We start from the raw sequence: 18252 nt of genomic DNA on the forward strand, positions 1-18252 counted from the left end.
AAACTATGATATAGGGCATAAGAAATTTCATAACATGATTGATTTATAAACCTGAAGCGGTTATATTTTCAAGAATTAGCAGTGATGATTACATTAAAAGCAACAATTATGTGCTTACGTAATTATATGTAAATACCCTAAAGAATTGTATACTCTAACACATTGAGGCAACTGTGTCCAGCAACCTACCGTATAGATATGGCTTTGTCTCAGTTGTTTGGTGGGGAGGGTTAGAGAGAGATGACACATGAACATGCCACTTCTGTGGCTGAATTTCCAGATGGGTAAATATATCGTAATACAGCCTGAATATGAAAAAAGAAAAGCCACCAAGATCCCCATTTATAATGAGCAATATTCCTCACGATAAAATACTGTGACTGACTGAAGAGTAGCCTCCCGATGATGTCCATGTACTAGTCCCTGGAACCTGTGAATATGTTACCTGAAGTAGCAAAAGGGACTTTGTGGATGAGGTTAAGTTAAGGATCTTGCAATGAGAAGATTACCCTGTATTATCTGATGGACCCAGTGTAACCAACAGGGGTCCAGACAAGAGCAAGGCGGGAAGGAGTCAGAGAAGGAGATGAGACTGAAGCAGAGGGTTGAGTGATATGGGGTCACGAGCTGAGAATGTGGACAGCTTCGAGAAGCTGGAAAAGTCACACAAATGGATTCTCCCTTAGAACCTCCAGAAGGAAGGAAGGCTGCCCTGCTGACACCTTGATCTTAAGGCTTCTGACCTCCAGAACTATAAGAGAATAAATGTGTGTTGCTTTACACCCATAATTTTGTGGTAATTTGTTACCGTGGCAATAGGAAACTAATAAAAATACTTTAGGAAACTAAAGCTTCAGGGAAGAAGACAGATCAAGTTCATTATTTTTAAACTTTTAAGAGCTGTTAGTGTCTTTCAGAAATGTAAAAGGAAATGCTTTGGGAAAGCTATTTATTAAAAATTTTTGAACTATTCTTCTTTCTCAATGATCAATGTTTCAAATGTCCCATTATTATTACCAGTAAGCCTAATTCTAACTGCTCTGGTTCAGGAATAGGGTATTAAATACCTGGGATCTTCCTCCCAAAGTAATGGATGCTGGTCTGTGCACCGTGTTGCTGGGCTGTCCAGCTTGACTTCCTGCTCAGTGCAGACTCCTTTATTGTTTGGGAGGATACTGGAAGCATTTTAAAAAGGGATCAGCAGGAAGGTTTGGGCTTTACAGTCATGTGAAACTATGGTGTTTAGCTCTCATTACCTTTTAAGTAAGCTGCTTCTGATAACGCATGTACGGCTAAGCTCAGTTTATTCAACTCTACCTTCCTAACAGGTGCATCTTAGACCCGGAAGCCCAATCCCTGTAACTATCTCCTTCAACCAAGAGGAAATTGCCAGTCCTCTGCTCACCTGTGTGAGAGGAAGAGTGCCAGGAATGCACCAGCTTCCGACAGAACACTGGCGCGCAGGTCGTCCTGGGTATGAGATCTCATGCATTTGCTTCCTTCTCTGAATAGTGTTAGCAGATAATGTGCTAGGTGTTCAGCTAGACAGATGACCAGATTATAAAATCTCTGAGTCTTCAAACTACCCTCACTCGGTTTAGGCCCCCCAAAGCGCTTTCCCAACCTTGTGTATTGCACTAGCAATAATACCACATAGGTAGCAGTCAATTAGATCCCTATACAGCCTGAACCCTTACAACCCAGCCGCAGAAGGAAGCTATTCATGCCAGCCCTGCTGCTCCCTCCAAGGGTGCCAGAGCCACTGTGGGGCTGGGATCATCATCCTGCATGTCCATCCCTGAAGACTGCATCCTGAGTCACACACAGTGATAGAGAGCCAGATAAACAAATGTTTGCAGATATAGAACCATGTAAGAATGCCTCTCCTCCCTCCAAAAAACAAACAAAAACCCCCCCAAAACACAACCTGCTCAAAAAGGAGATCTGCCACTTTTATGGCTTGATTATGTGTTTTTAAATTCTATACGTGACCAAACGGGACTCAACAACTCTTTCAAACCATAATGGGGCCATTAGATAATTTTTACCTGGCTTTGTACTAAATGGATCCCTAGGTAGCTGAAAAAGAACTGAAAATTGAACTGAAAGCACAGGGGGGCCTGCATTCGAAAACCCTGGGCACCATTTGCACATTATGTACCAGCTCTTATCCCTTTTGGCCTTGTAATAGGGTTATTTATGTATGCGTCTAATCTCTACTCCTGGACCAGAAACATCTAGGATCTGGGTACGAATAGATACCTAGTCATTGCACAGTAAGCATTTATTGGAAGACAGAGAAGGGAAGGGAGGAGGGAGAGAAGTAGGATGGCCCCTTCCGTTTGCCTCGTATATTTCCTCAGTAGACACCAGATAAAACAGGAAATGCACTTGACATTTGGCTGCAGGGGCCAGCCCTCCTGGCTCTTCTGTTTCCGTCTCCATAGGTCAGGAGGAGGTTGGCACCTGGAATGCCAGATGAGGCTACAGGAGGAGGAGAAGCCTGGACAGTGCTGAGTTTATGGTTTCACGAGTAATCCTGACGAATATGCTGTGGGCTCCCCACCCCATGGGTTCAGAAGCATCTCTCCAGGAGGTTTGCCCCCCACGGGAGGACGCTGGTAGAGACCACAATGCCAGTTTGCCTGTTTCCATGCTCCCATTGCCCCCTGCACAGCTTCAACTATGAGTAGCTGTTATTTAAGGTAATCGACCCAAAAGCCCAAATTTCAAGCATGTTATCTCCCATCTGGTAACTGCAGGACTTCTGTCCCTACTCAAGAATCTCTGGGCTGTTTGCATGTGCTGGTAAATTAGACTGAGCCAAGGCCCCTTAGAACCAAGGTTCCCCTTCCCTAGGAGTTTGACCCCCTCTGGACCAGGGCAGTTCTCTCAGGCTGCCTCTGCCCTCTGCCCTTACCTGGTCACAGTTTCATCCTCTGAGGTTGTCGGTGTCCTGGACAAAGTTTCTGCTGATTCCAGGGAGTTCTGTCATGCCCCTGGGTATCCTGAGGCTGGCCACTGCTTTTGCCAAGGCAGAAGATCAGAGATTGAGGTTAGGCAAAAGGGGCAAGCTGATTCCACAGCCCTTATCTCTAGTTGTATCTTCTTCATCTTTCAGTGGACTTTGTGGCTGGTCTTTGGATTCCACATAGCAAGAGGCGGTGGCCCCTGAGCTTGTTTAGAGTACCCCCTCCCCCCATTCCTTATTGTGGAAGGCAGAGTATTGATTCAAAATTCAATACAAGTTTCACCTGAGGTTGTAAGTTATGATGGTTGCCTGGCAAAGGTCTAGCTGGTCCCATGCTCTTCCCTCTTCCTTTTGTTTGATGGGCGTCCTGGATTTTTCAGATTCTCCTTCAGGAATTTTTTCCAGATTTACCTGAGCCATTTGGGAGGAGAGAGTGCCATTTGCATCCTTCACCCCTCCCAGAAAGCCCAGAGGCAATACTCGGGTCCATCAGGAAAAACTACGCTGATCCACCGGGAAACTACTCTTTTTCTTTTTATAAATTTATTTATTTTATTTATTTATTTTTGGCTGTGTTGGGTCTTCGTTGCTGCACGTGGGCTTTCTCTAGTTGCGGCGAGCGGGGGCTACACTTCATTGTGGTGCGCGGGCCTCTCACTGCAGTGGCCTCTCTTGTCGTGGAGCACAGGTTGCAGGCACGCGGGCCTCAGCAGTTGCAGCACGCGGGCTCAGTAGTTGTGGCTCACGGGCTTATTTGCTCCGCGGCATGTGGGATCTTCCCGGACCAGGGCTCAAACCCGTGTGCCCTGCATTGGCAGGCAGACTCCCAACCACTGCGCCACCAGGAAAGCCCAGGAAACCACTCTCTTGGATGCAACAAACACAAAATGGCAGTAGGCTTGTTTCACTGAGTCTCAGCATTTTGCCTTTTGGGGCTAGGAGTTGCTTCCTCTAATCACAGCGGCCTGAACTGCACTGGACCGAACTCTGAGAGATGCAGTGGCTGGCTGCTTTGAGCACTGAAGGACCGGCAGGAACTTTTGAAACTCTTTCAGACAGAATGTAGTTCTCTCTTAAGCCTCCCCTTCCTCTGGGAAACTGGAAGCCCGCCCCACAGCAGGTTCTGAGGCTAACAGTGGGACTTATTCAAGGCTGGTACCACCTACACTACATCTTGTGGCAGGGCCCTTGTGAAACAAGGTTTCTAACCACCATGCCTGGGGAGACTTGCCCCCTGCCTGCTGCTAAGTGTTAGGACAACACCTGCGAGGCCGGCCATACGTGTGAACACCTGACTAACCTGTCCTTTCTCATCCCGTCTGCTTGGTTCACCTGCACGGGCATCAGGCCCTCCCCCTACCACCTTCTCCTTGCCCCTTCTGAGGCCAGCCATGCTGGCCCTTCTGTGTGACCTGTGCCAGCCAGTGTTCCAGTACTTTCTTCTTCCTCAGTTTGCTGAATGCACTTCCTCTCCATTCCACCCTATGAGAGGGCACGCCCAGGGTCAGGGACATGCCCAGGTTAGGGTAGAGGGGGGCTGTCATTACAGATGAGGATTCTAGCCATACCTGCCACCAGCTGCTTCATTTTCTCCAGAAAAGGGTTTACTCTTGGAAATTCTCTAACCAATGTAGAGGAATTAAGGATAACTTTCTAGGGACCCTTCTCCTTTCCTTGTATTTTCCTAGAGATAGAAGGAAAATTGACACACTCGGCAAGCTCTGGAAGGCTACAAGGTATTTTCTTTTCTCCTGAGTATTCAGACAAGCACTTTCTATGCCTGAGGAGGAGTTTCAACAACCAAATCAATTAGCTCTAATCTCTGGAGCAGTGGTTAATCCCTGGTACACAAGTGCATGATCCAGGATTCAAATAACACCAGAGAAACCCCATAACATGTAACTCAGACAACCCTGGGCCTCCCAGTGGTGCTTCCAGTGTAGTCTCCTTGTGACTGAATCCCAGATTTCTCTAGATCTTTAGCCCACATCTAGGTTACTTTAAAACTTTGATCCATCCCACCCACTGAGTTTCCTCCTCCTCCCTGCAAGTTTTTTTGAACATTCCAGAGAGAACTTTGGATTTATGACCCCACTGCCATCTCTCATCACCCGCCTCCTCCCCAGCTGATTCTGAGCCATCCCCGTGGAGCCGCAGCTTGGCCACAGATGAGCCATGGTTCACTGCTGCCACTCCCGCTGCTGTCAGAAGCCCACCCAGGATCCCCCTCTACTTTGTGAATTCAGGACAGTTCCCTGCCGCCATGGCCACTGCTGTTAATCCTTTGATCCCAAGTGTAGAGGGCTGAAGGCAGCCTCGCCTCAGTGGCGCTGTAAGAGGGGACTCGCTGTTTCCCTTTGTGTGTTATGCTTTGCTCGGAGGGGCCCGCGGCAGTGAGCTCAGTACCCTGAAATGTCAAGAAGTATGAGTGGGCTTCTTTTTGTTTACCTATAATCTGCAATAGTAATAACTCCAGAGTGACAATAGTAATAATCGCTAACATTTACTGAGAGCTTATCCCTCACTGTTCTAAATGCATTTTGCATGCATTCACTCATTTCATCTTCACAAAGACTCTGTGAAGTACCTTCCATTACTACCACCCGCATGTTACAGACAAGAAAACGGAAGCACAAACTAGTGAAGAATAGCCGGAGGCGGACAAGGAGGAAAGGTGGACCTGGAACATGGCTGTGGAACATGCGTCGTTAATGGCAGTGCCATTCTGCTTCACACGTGCATGTGCCAGCTGGTTGGAGTATAGGAAGTTTCATGGGAAACCAGCATGCGCCCCTGCCGCACCGTGTTCTCCTTGGAGGAATACAAACGGAGGCCAGGTCCCAGCCATCATGCCTCCCCACCCCACTTCCCTTGTCTTCTTTCTTGAGTGGCTCAGAGTCCTCCTCTGCCATTTGACCCATGTTCCTCCTCCCCACCTTCCACCCTACTCCAGGTAGTAAGACATGCCTGTGTTCTGGAACCTCAAAGATAGACACGGCCCGAGGACTTTTCAGAGCAGCCCCTTGTTCTCTCAGTAAATTAGTGGGTGCATATAGGTGGGGGAAAGATAATGTTTGCCTTCCCAGCCAGATGTCCCTGAATCCCTACCCCAGCCAACCAGGACCTCCCTCATAAAAATATGGATTATTTCATTACTATTCCCTAAAAAGCAAACTGCAAATCTTTAAAGTCAAATTTCAGATAAGGTTTTGTCAGAATGATTATTTTTCTTCTTCTATGAGATATTATTGAGGAAAGAAGTTAAAGAAATTAAGCGCAATCCAGACCATTTAGGAGAACTTGGCCAAAACAACTCATATTTCCCACTTCTGCACTATTCTCATCAAACATGATGGCAAGATCAAGTAACTATAAAGGACTTGGCATCACCATGGTCCAGTGCAGCTGGTTGCACAGAACTGGTCTAAAAATGAAATGATTCTTCTATCGTTTGCCTGTTACTCACTTCAGATAGAGAATACAAGAGCAAATGACCTTCTTCTCGGCTTGCAAGTGATGTCACTTGCATGCAGCTTCCTTGCATGGCCTCTTCCCCCCTCCACAGTCATCTCCAATGCTGTCTCCATTTGCTTTTTCCCTTATGCTATTTTGCATTCAAGCACATTAAATGCAACCCATGTTATACAAGCCATTATTTATTCTCGCATCGAAACACTGTAGGTCACCCACCACATGCTAGAGAGAGAAAACCCATCAACAAATAGGCCCTGTCCATTCAGCTTAATTGACATTTCCACTGTCTTTAACTAGGGTCTCTGCATAACAGCGTATACCAGAAAGGATGTGGCAAGAACACCCATTGGCTGCTGCCGGGCTCAGCTTCTATAATTGAGCGCCATTTGCCCAATGCTGAAGGGTTTTCTGGGCGTGTTTCCCTCCTTTGTCAATGCTAATGCAATGCCAAGTGATAAAGATGCCCTTTGGCATTCAACACTCTTAGCCTTTAATAATAAACACTTTCTGCATCTCAAATTGCTGCTATACATGAACAGGTTTTAGTCAACCTCTGAAGTGAATATGTACCTTCTCATTACAGGGCAACGGTGGTGAGAAAGCAATTCACTAAGCCATAGGGTTGGCAATCACCCATATTTTCTGCTATGAGTAAATAACTTCAATTGATTTAATCATAAAAGAATAACAGGAAAACTACATTGATTTCCAAATCCCTAATGTGAACATCAGACTCTATTGACCAGGCTGCGTGCAAGGAGGTTGTAGCCATTTGTATGAACTCAAGAAACATCAATACTTGATCATTACTCCAACAAAAAAAATGACAATTTGGGCCTATTTCAAAATGGATTGAAGTAATATTATGCAGGGTGATTGGGCAATCTAGGGTGATATAAGTGATAATACGCTGCAGTGCTCATTAGGTTAAAAAGAACAAAATCCATAAATTCTGGTGAACAGTTCTCCTGTTAATTGTAACAGGTCATTCACCTTCTATAGTAACAGTAATAACACACTAGACCTCTATTTCTATTAAAGCAGCCAAATGGTGTTGTCGAAAATTCATTTGTTGCTCATGTAAATTTAACGGCTCAGAAGAGCAGTCCATATAGAAAATCTCTATATAAATGGAGAAAAATAGTGTTTGTTTCCCTGACATTGACTGATCGTTTGGGGTTTAGAAGCAAAGCCAAAAGTCTTTAGGAGGAACATTAATGTATAAAAATGTGCAAAAAGAAATAAACATGTTATTTATTTTAATTCAGGAGGAAGAATGTTGCACTGAGTAGTTAAATAGGTGAACATGTTCATGTAAGTAGGGAGAGGCTGGGACTATGGGGCCTCAGCCAGGACTATCTCAGGCAAAGTGGGATCTGGGCTCACTGTGGAGTGAAGAGGCTGACTGTAAACTCTGCCACTAAATTGCTTTGAAATGCCAAGTATGTCACCTTCCAGTTTGGGGTCTCTTCTTCACCTGCAAGATGAGATAATCTGTAACCTTGAAGTCGTCTTCCACCTATAGAAATCTGACCATGAACCAAATGCTTGGAGAGTGATATTTTATGTCATCATTCTTTTACTTATTATTTATTACTAGGAATGCCTCCTAACTATTGATGATCTCACTACAAACAGTTCCTCCTTTACTATGCTTTACTGAGGCAAACGATGATTATGTTAATGAAAGTTCTTGTCTATTGCAGAAAATATAACAGGTGGGCCCTCTCTCATTGAAAAGACCCAAAGCTCTTGATATAATGTTTAAATATGCAAAACGTTGGTGAGCATCACTCTGAGCCCTTACCATGTGGTGAACATCTCAAGGGACTCACTGGTCGACTTCGTGGGTGCCTAGCACAAAACCAGGTCTGCCGGGACAGGGAAGCCATGGAAGAGAAGACATCTGCCCTCAAGTAGCATACATTGTTGGTAGGGAAAAGAAATTAACACACAAAAGCATTACTGAATCATATGTGAGAGTAGATAAATGACTCCAAAATTTAGTTTGAAGAATATGCTGTAGAATTTAGAAAAGGCTGTAGTCAATGAGAATTGGATTATTCAGCAAAGTACTGGTAGCAAAAAGGAAGCCTTATGAATTGTTGTGTTTCTCTAAACATGTGGCACAGAAGACAATTTTAGGCATAGATAGACACTAAGCATTAAGAAACATTGAATCGTTTTATGAGAAAGTTATTCCCCTTTCAATTCCTTTAGTTATGCTAGTAAGACTTTACCATCTCTCTATTACATTTTAATTTTCCTTTGTAAGAGGAAGAGAAAATAGACCTCCAGAACAGAAACTTTGGTTGGCAAAATTGTCACCTATGAGTTAATAATATGGTTGTGTCCCCATTGTATTAATTTTAAGATTATCTTCTACTTCTAATTCCATTAAGTGATAATGGTTTTCCTTTTACAGCTGTGATATAACATTTACATATATATATGTATGTATGTATATATATACGTGTGTGTGTGTATATGTGTGTGTGTGTGTGTGTGTATATATATATATATATATTTTTTTTTTTAGGAGCAGAACAGTTAACAATGTATGAAATAAGAAGTGCTGTAAGCAGCATCCAGATGTGGTCCTGAAGGTGGTGCGTGAATGGAAGTTTGGAAAATACCGTTGAAGTCGAAAGAGCACTGACCAAGGTAAAAGCCTGGCTTTCAATCCTCCTTCTGTGGTTTATTAATGGGGACCTTGAGTAACCACTTACTCTTGCTGAACCTCAGTTTCCTCGTCTGTAAAGTAAGGGGTTGGATGAGATGAACTCCAAGGTTGCCTTCAGCTCACATTTGTATGATTAAAGGGCTATTGAAGGCTTCTGAGCAGACAGTGACAAGATGAAAGTGACATTTAAAGAAGATTAGTCTGGCAATGGCATGAAGGTGAGTTTGGAGAGGAGGGGGCTTGGGGTCGGGGAGGCCAGATAGGTAGCTTCTTCTGTAATCCAGGAATGAGCTGATAAGGGCCATGGCTCGGATGAAGGCGGTGAGAACGTGAGGGATGAAGAGACATAAAGAAGCACATTTCAAAGGAAGATTTGACAGGATTTGGAAACCAAATAGTGAATGGAATCGTAAAAGTGACTTGGGGATTTTGAAGCTGGTGAAGTAAAAAGGAAACTTTTTGATAAAATATTTATGTTGGAAAGAGCTTGTTTAGTTCTGAAAATCTTGAGCTGACTGCAAAACACTGATACTGAAATGCTCTCGGGACAGATGAAAATACAGGACTGCACTTAGATAAAAAGAATGATGGAGAACTACAGATTTAGGAGCTTTCTTCATTGAAATGATGAATACATAAATTGCTAGAGAGAATGAAAAGCAAGAAAAGCAGAAAGCCTAAATTGAATTTTGGAGTACGATGCCTGTTATTAAGGGGGCAGGAGAAGCAGGAAAGACCAAGAAACGACAAAAAATATAGAATGCTTAGAGTGGGAGAAAAACCAGAACAGTGTGGGGTTCTGCAAGCCAAAAGGGGAATCAGTTTTCGAAAGATGAGTAGTACTGAACACAGGAGACCATGAAGGAGGAGCCCTGGAGCAACGACAAATGCTGATCGACATCATCAGTGCCCTTTGCACAGAAAACATCAGAGGGGAAGCAGCTGATTGAGATTAACAAGAGATTAACATTAAGAGCCTGTTGGAAGGGAAAAGTGAAGGCAAAAATATGGAAATTTAGCTGGAAGTGGAAAGAGAAAAATAAGATACTGGAAAGAGAAAAGCTGTCGATTCAAAGAAAGTTGATTTTTTAAAAAATACACACACACACACACACACACACACACACACACATATATGAGTAGACTGTAATGTTTATAACAGAGAGGGATCAAAGGTTCTTGGAAAAAGAAAGCTAGAAGTTTCTAGAAAATGAAGGGAGATAAGTTGTGGACCTCATATGGTCAGGTCTAAATTATGAACATGGCCACCCTTGAGTCACCAAAGGTCCTCATAATTAATGTCAAAGAAAGAGGCCTCATGTATATTTCCCCTTCCCCAGCACATCTCTACCAGGTTCAGGTGTAAAAGACACTAAAAAAATTAGTCAGTGTTTTCTAGGGTAGACTTTACTGTAGGTTCACTCATCCAAGCACTCCCAACATCAGCTTTCACTGGAGTGGGAATGGCCATGCACTTTTCCTATATCACGTCTGGGACAACCTGGCTTTCTTCTTCTGATGCCTTAAGCGTGAAGTCTGGTACTCACATCATCAAGCCAGGGATTCTCTTACCACCCAGTATTTTACAAACTGGCTTTAACTCACCACCTTTAAATATATGAGGACTTCAACATCTCGTAACCCAGAGAAGAAGTCCATTTGCCCCAAATAACTAGTCTGAGGCCCAGCCCTTTCAGTGCCACGAGTTCCCCTGTCCTTGAGTCCCATCCTGAGGCTTTGCCCTCCTGTTGAGGACCTGAGATCCAAAATTGCCTTTCATTTCCTGTCTGTAATCCATCAAAACACAGTTCTATCAGAGGCCACTGATCTCCCCCAAAGGATAGAAGAGACATTATCTAACTAAAAAATGAGTTACAAAACGAGAGTGCTTTCTAGAAGGATTTGCATCTTAAAAGAGAGAGAACAATTTGAAGTGGACCCAAATCCACTTTTAAGCAGTCTGAGGGAGTAAAATAAAATGTAATGCACAGCTTGCCAGGAGATGTTTTAAGGAAGTCAGGGATCTTTCTGGATCCTTTGAGTCCCATGGGAGTCTAATATTGCTAAGGAGAAGGGCTGATTCCACCTTATTCGTTCATCATTTCATTTGTTCAGAAAATGTTTGGTCAGCTTATATCAAGTGCTAGGCACAAAGTGGCATCCTAGTGGTAAAGGGCAAACAGTCCAGGCAAGGACCACGTCCTCAGGGTCATGGCCAGCCTGTCAAAGAAGGCAGGCGTGTAATTAGGCTATTATATTACACTGCCTCAGAGTTCCAGCACTGAGACTCTCTAGTGGGGCTGTAGACCATTGTCCTGCCCTTTCTAGTCCCCCTTCTTCCTATCCCCTGCCCTATAGGTCCTCCCTCACTCCAGTACCCTGCTTCCCCCCATTCTTAACTCTGCCAGGCGAAAGCGTCTACCTGACCCCATGGGTGGGGTCTCTGAGAAGTCTGGTTTCCACCCACCAGTGGATTTAGCAGCTGGGCACCATCAGTCCACTCCTGGCTCCAACTGACTTTGGCTTCCTCACCTGCAGACTTTTACTTGTGCTGTTCCTCCTCCAGGAATGGCATTTGCTTATTCCTTTGCCATAGCTCTTATGCTGTTTTGCCCTCCTGTTTAGTTAGTTGGTTCCATTTCTACATCTGTCATCAACCTGCAAGGTCAGAGGTCATGTCTTTTTAATCCGTGTATCCCTCGTAGCATGTTTGTGTTTTTGGTGATCAATAAATGTCGATTTAACGTTTTAGGAGCCCTCCCTTCAGTCTCAGTTTATAGAAATCCTGTGTATCCTTTGAGGAACCAATTAAATGCTGCCTCTGTCAGGCAGCCTTCTCTGATTACCTCAGTCTCATAGGATGATCTCTTCCTGCTCAGAATATCTATAGCCTTTGGTCTGAACTACTCTTACTGCCAGTCTCACACAAGGCTTTGTACTGTAAGCGTTGTATATATGTGCCTCATCTCTACCAGACTGTAATTTTTCAGAGGGCAGAGGAAATTTCTTCTGAATGTCACCCTGAACATGATATTGCCTGTAGTTGGATTTTAAGAAGTATGTACTGAATCAGTGTGCTTGAACAAATGAATGAACTGAATAAGTGAAGAGGACAGGAGCTGAGGAGCATAGCTGATTCCACCCAAGTGCTGCCTTCATTTATGCTTAGATTTCAGAGTTCGATGCATATTTAACATGGGCATTTTTATGTCTTTCAGGTGCCTATTAAAAATAATGATTGTCATTAGTTTAATTTTCCAAGTAACTAAGGACCACAAATATTCATTGAAGAAAATCTTTTTTAAAAAAAATCTATTTTATTGAAGTATAGTTGATTTACAATGTTGTGTTAATTTCTGCTGTACAGCAACGTGAATCAGTTATACATATATATTCTTTTTCATATTATTTTCCATTATGGTTTATTACAGGATATTGAATACAGTTCCCTGTACTATACAGTACAGGGAATGTACTTAAAATACCTTGCTGTTTGTCCGTTCTGTAGATAATAGTTTGCATCTGCTAACCCCAAACTCCCAACCCATCCTTCCCCCACCCCACCTCCACCCCTTGGCAACCACAAGTCTGTTCTCTATGTCTGTGAGTCTGTTTTGTTTCGTAGATAAGTTCATTTGTGTTGTATTTTAGATTCCACATATAAGTGGTATCATATGGTATTTGTCTTTCTCTTTCTGACTGACTTAGTATGATAGTCTCTAGGTCCATCCATGTTGCTGCAAATGGCATTATTTCATTCTTTTTTTATGGCTGAGTAATATTGCATGAAGAAAATCTTTACAATAAAAGATGGAGAAAGTTCATTGTAGTGTCCAGATTATTATATATTCTCTAAAACATTGACCCTTCAAGGGTTGGGAGATTGTTTAGGACTCTTTTCCTTTATTGAGTTTGAAAGAGGTAGCTGTGCTTTTTTCCCATTACACCTTCTTTTCTCTTCTCTTACTCGTTATTACTACTGCTATTACTACGACCAGCAGCCTTCTCCCTTCCTGTCTTCTCACTTCAGCTTCTTGAATCGATAGGTATTTATTAAACACCTAATATGTGGCTGGGAATTTGCTCTAGGCTTGAAGAGCTGACATCCCAGCTAGTTAGAGTAGGGTATAAAGCATGAGACACACCCATGGAGTAAGGAATCATTAATTAGTAAAACAACCACACTTCAGTACGTGTATTTTGCAAACTCTGTTTTGGATTTGAGTGAGCAAGTAGACGCCTGGCTCTCCACCATGCTCCAGAACAGCTGGTTGAATAACTGAGCAGGGGATGAGCTTGGTACCACTGAACTTATAGCCTCTGGAAGAGAATTGATAGCCGGAGCGAGGAAAGGATTTGCATCATTCTGCAGTGAAATCAAGTTGCTATTCAGCATCTTGACTTCTTTTCTCTTGATTTTGCGATCAAAGCATGTTGTCTTCTTATAATAAATCACTAATGAGGTCACTAAAATAATGGAGGAAAGCAAGGTAAGAAAACCGTAAAACCATACTTTGCCAAGACTAATGAGGCAATATTGCCAAGAAATTAACAAAGTCTTTTTTCATTCCTTTATAGCAAGGGAAAACAAAAGGAGTGACCGGTTACATAACATTTCTCATGAAAATTTTCATACAGAAAATGTACAGAATAGGCATTGTAGTACCTCCAGTAGTGACGGAGCAGAGATTTCTCTTATCTAAAATGTAGCAACAGCTCACATATCAGTGTTTAGGGCAGTAAACAACTACATCATTAATTTCTACCTTAGAATCATGAATGATTTCATTTTCTGTCTCTAAAAGCCCATAGACTCTTAACTATTGAAAATGGAAATAATTTGCCATTGATTTGAGCAGCCTTTTAGACTACAGGAATAATGATCTGTGGGATTTTTAATGACCTAAACTCCAGTAAGAGTCCTTGAGAGCTTTTCAAAAAAAAAAAAGAAAAAAAGGAGGAAGAAGAAAAAGAAGAAGAGCTTGACCCAATGTATTAAAGGTGCTTGAGAAAATAGGCTGTGCTCTGGGGAAATTTAGGTTTTATAGCAAAGAGGCTATCACAGATGCTAAGAATCGAATCCCTTGTTCCTCAGAGAAGACTGGGCAGGGAAACTTTCAAAGAAGGCAGATGAACACTTCTTAGGGGGATTTTTTTTGTGAGTAAATAGCCTTCAGGCATCTTCGTGGCTACAATTTTATTGTCTACGTATGCCTCGGGCATGTTGCAAATCATAAACTCAGACTCCAAGTGACACCAGCGACAAGCACGTGCCTTGGCTGCCTTTTCACCTTGTATCCATTTGTGTGTTAAAGAGCTGATATGATGGGCTCTTTTTTCCGCACACCTATAAGCCAAAGTCATTGTCCTGTCAAGTGTATAATGATTTTAGTATTTTTGGAGTGCTAGCCACAGGATTTAACCATTGCAGCATAGAGCAGCAGCCCTATCCATAATGTGGGGGGGAAGGGAGAAAGAAAGGAAGTGGGGTTGAGAAGGACAAAGGGAAGAAAAGAAATTTTCTATTTGGGATACACGACCTGAGCTGCTCTCAGTAAAGTTTCTTAGGCTGTCCTAAGTGAGTTATGTGATGTGTCTGCAGACGCTTTTGGTGCCCGAAAGCTCATCAAAATGGCAAATATTTTTAAATGGGCCTCTTGCCCCTCAAGTTTCTGAGAGCTGAGCCCTGAAGGAAACTGATATGATGTACACCTACCTTCAGACTCCGCTTGCAGTGTTTGCCTAAGCCCACTTTTGTCTGGTTTCTAATCCATCAGGTATTAATGTTAATCTGATATTTCTGAAGTGCTTAACGGTGTTTGTCTATGAAAGGCGAGGTGGAAAAGCGGACTGATGGATTGGCTGTGGATTTGACAGGAATTAAAATTTTGAAAAACAAACCTACTTATCTGAAAGTGCCAAATAACCATCATATGTTTCCTGAAAATATGAGCAAATATATAAAGAATCTTACAAGACGGTGACACTAATTTCCACGTTTGCTGCACCATCTTAGCACTCCCATAAACCTGTAGTAGCTTTAACAGAAATATGGCCGGATGAGGCATATTTTATTCCTCAGCATGCAAGCCTAATGCATAGAAACTTTAACACGTTCTTAAACAGTCCCTGCCTTCAAACTTAGGGAAATATTTTTACAGACATACAGTTCACCGTCTCTCTACCTTTAATATTGGGGGAGATAACCTAGTATCTGGTTATGATTTACAGGATCAGGACAAGTCTTACAAAGTACAATTCTTAGAAAGAAGTTTTCTGCCCAAATTATAGCCCAGCCATTGGATTTTAAAAAGAATTGGTCAAATCAGCATAACTCCATATTTTATCATACATGATGATTTTACCCCCAGCAGCTCTTTGTTTTCCACACAGTGAATTTCTGGATGGTGGTGGCCACTCTGACCAAGTCTTTGGTAAGACTGTCCTAGGATTCCTCCATGGGGACCACGTTATAGCTGAGACTTTGAAGTTCTTCTCAAAAATGAAACTGGTGGATTGGGCCCAAAGATGTCCTATATTGAGCTAAATTCTGTGTAAGCAAGGCTGAAGTATATATGTTTAAGTATAATGAGGGAAACATTTTATCCTACTACATTTTTAAAATTAGCATTTTTAACATGAAAGCAATATATCACCTATAAAAAAATAGAACATTCAAACAAGCAAAAGGAAGAAAGGTAAACATAGTCACATTTACGCTTTGGTATCTATCCTTTGAGATTTATTCTTATGTATAAAAGTCAACTATATATGATTATATATAATATATGTTGAGTATAATGAAATATGCTTAAATTTAATTAAAAATATATTTTTAGATAGTGGTATTAGTTGCACAACAATATGAATGTATTTAATGCCACTGAACTGTACACTTAAAAATGGTTAAAATGGTAACATTTTATTTATTTTACCACAATAAAAACACATATTTAAAAAATAAAACGAGATTCTAAAGAATGTGCTACTTTGTTACTTTTTTATGCTAATGTATTACAACTATCTCTCTGTTAATCAATGCAATTCAAGAGCAGCGTCCTTAGTGTCTATACTATAGAATATTCTACTTTGTGGAGATATGCTTTAGATCATTTAAAACAGTGATTCTCACTCTGACTGCACATTATAATCACTGGGAAAGCTTATGAAAACAACTAATGGTCAAGCCTTACTTTATGAGGTTCTTATTCATTCAGTCTCAGGAGGGACTTGGCTATCAGTGTTTTAAAGTTTTCCAGGTCATTCTAATATTCAGTCAGTGATGACAAACACTGATGTAAATGATCTCTTTTCTTAGACAGTTAAGTCACTTCCTTTTTTTTTATAATTATACATAACTCTAAATAGATTAAATTCAAAAAGATTTTGTAACACACATTCATAATTATGTATCCAATTGCTGAGTATTTTGACCATGTATTTTATCATCCCAACCAGGACCTCTGAGTGTGAATGGGGTACTATTATTCACTATACAGGATAATAGATGTGTAAGCCAGGCCTATTTGGCAAATTGTGTCACATATGGTTACACTATTCAAAACATATACAATCTTTTAAGACATTTGGTAGTTATTATCTAAATGCCATCCAAAGACACCATATTAATTACATCAAGAGTTTTTGAAAATGTGGGGATATATGTATATGTATAGCTGATTCACTTTGTTTTAAAGCAGAAGCTAACACACCTAAAAAAAAAAAAAAGGTTTTGAAAGAACTTGTTTCCTGAAGTCCACAAAGACATTAGGAAGTATTCATTTAAACAATATTTACTGAACGACTCCTATATGCCAGCTCACGCTAGACATGGGGGTAGCTGTTCGGAGCAACAACACAGTCTCCATTCATAGATCCATCAGGAAAAATAGATATTCTACAAACGTGTGAGGCTACAGATATTATCATTTTATTTAATCTTCATTAATTTTTTAGTCAAATAGGTATCTTGTTTTAATTTGTATTTATTTGCTCAATAGTGAAACTGAGAATATTGTTTATGAATATTTGTATTTCTTCTTTTGTAAATTGTCCATTCAATCTTTGCCCATTTTGGTGTTATATATGTTTAAAGTATTTTTCCAGCTTATTGTTTGATGTTGAAATTTGTTTATGGTGGGTTTTGATAGAAGATTAAAACTTTTGTGTAGTCATACCTGTCCATTTTTTCTTTAATAATTTCTGACTTTGGTACCATAATTTGTCTTTAATTCATAATTAGTATATCTGGTGTAGAATGAGGTAAGAATTTTACACTAATGATTCCAAGTAATTAAACAATTACCCAATAACATTTATTAATAAAAATTATTTTCCCCATAAGAGGGAAGTGGGGAGGGGTAATATAGGGGTAGGGGATTAAGGGGTACAAACTATTATGTATAAAATAAGCTACAAGGATATATTGTACAACACAGGGAATATAACCAATATTTTACAATAACTATAAATGGAGTATAACCTTTAAAAATTGTGAATCACTATATTGTACACCTGTAACTTATATAGCATTGTACATCAACTATACTTAAATTAAAAAAATTATTTCCCCCACTAATTTGAAATGTCATCTTTAGCACACAATAAGATCCCATATATACGCAGATCTGTTTCAGGGATTTCTATTGTGTTCCTTTCTTCTGTCTGTTGGTTCTCATAATATCTCACCAATTTAATTATTTGGTGTTGGACTGTGTTTTAGTATCTGACTGTGCAAGTACTCCTGCCGTATTGTTTTTTTTAAATATTTTATTGCTTACTCTTACTTGTTCAATTCTTCTAGGTAAATTTTAGAGGATGCCCCCTACAAAAGCCATTGATTTGATGGGAATATACAGAGAGAGAGAGAGAGAGGACCAACAATTTTACAAGATTGATGTCTATCCAGGAATTTGGTATGTCTCTCTACTCATTCAAATATTCTTGTATGTCCTATATTTTTCTGATTTTTTTCAGGGTTTTTAAAAACACAGATCTTGCATATTTCTTGTTAGATATATTTCTAAATGTTTCTTTTTTTGCTTTGCTCTGTGCGTGTGTGCATGAATGTGCAAAGGGGATTTTTTTAAACCCATTTATGTTTTCTAAATGGTTATTTCATCCT

The 18252-nt window shown here is 41.0% G+C and overlaps 1 long non-coding RNA gene across 1 annotated transcript; it reads left to right on the forward strand.

Moving 5' to 3' along the window:
* The first annotated feature begins 1404 nt into the window (after positions 1–1404).
* Positions 1405–17994, forward strand: LOC309827718. The gene is made up of 3 exons (XR_014297234.1): positions 1405–1474; positions 8985–9109; positions 17932–17994. It is a non-coding gene; the product is annotated as an uncharacterized lncRNA (long non-coding RNA).
* Positions 17995–18252: the final 258 nt, after the last annotated feature.

Source organism: Grampus griseus, assembly GCF_964374135.1.
Source record: "Grampus griseus genome assembly, chromosome: 9".
NCBI classification, from domain to species: domain Eukaryota; kingdom Metazoa; phylum Chordata; class Mammalia; order Artiodactyla; family Delphinidae; genus Grampus; species Grampus griseus.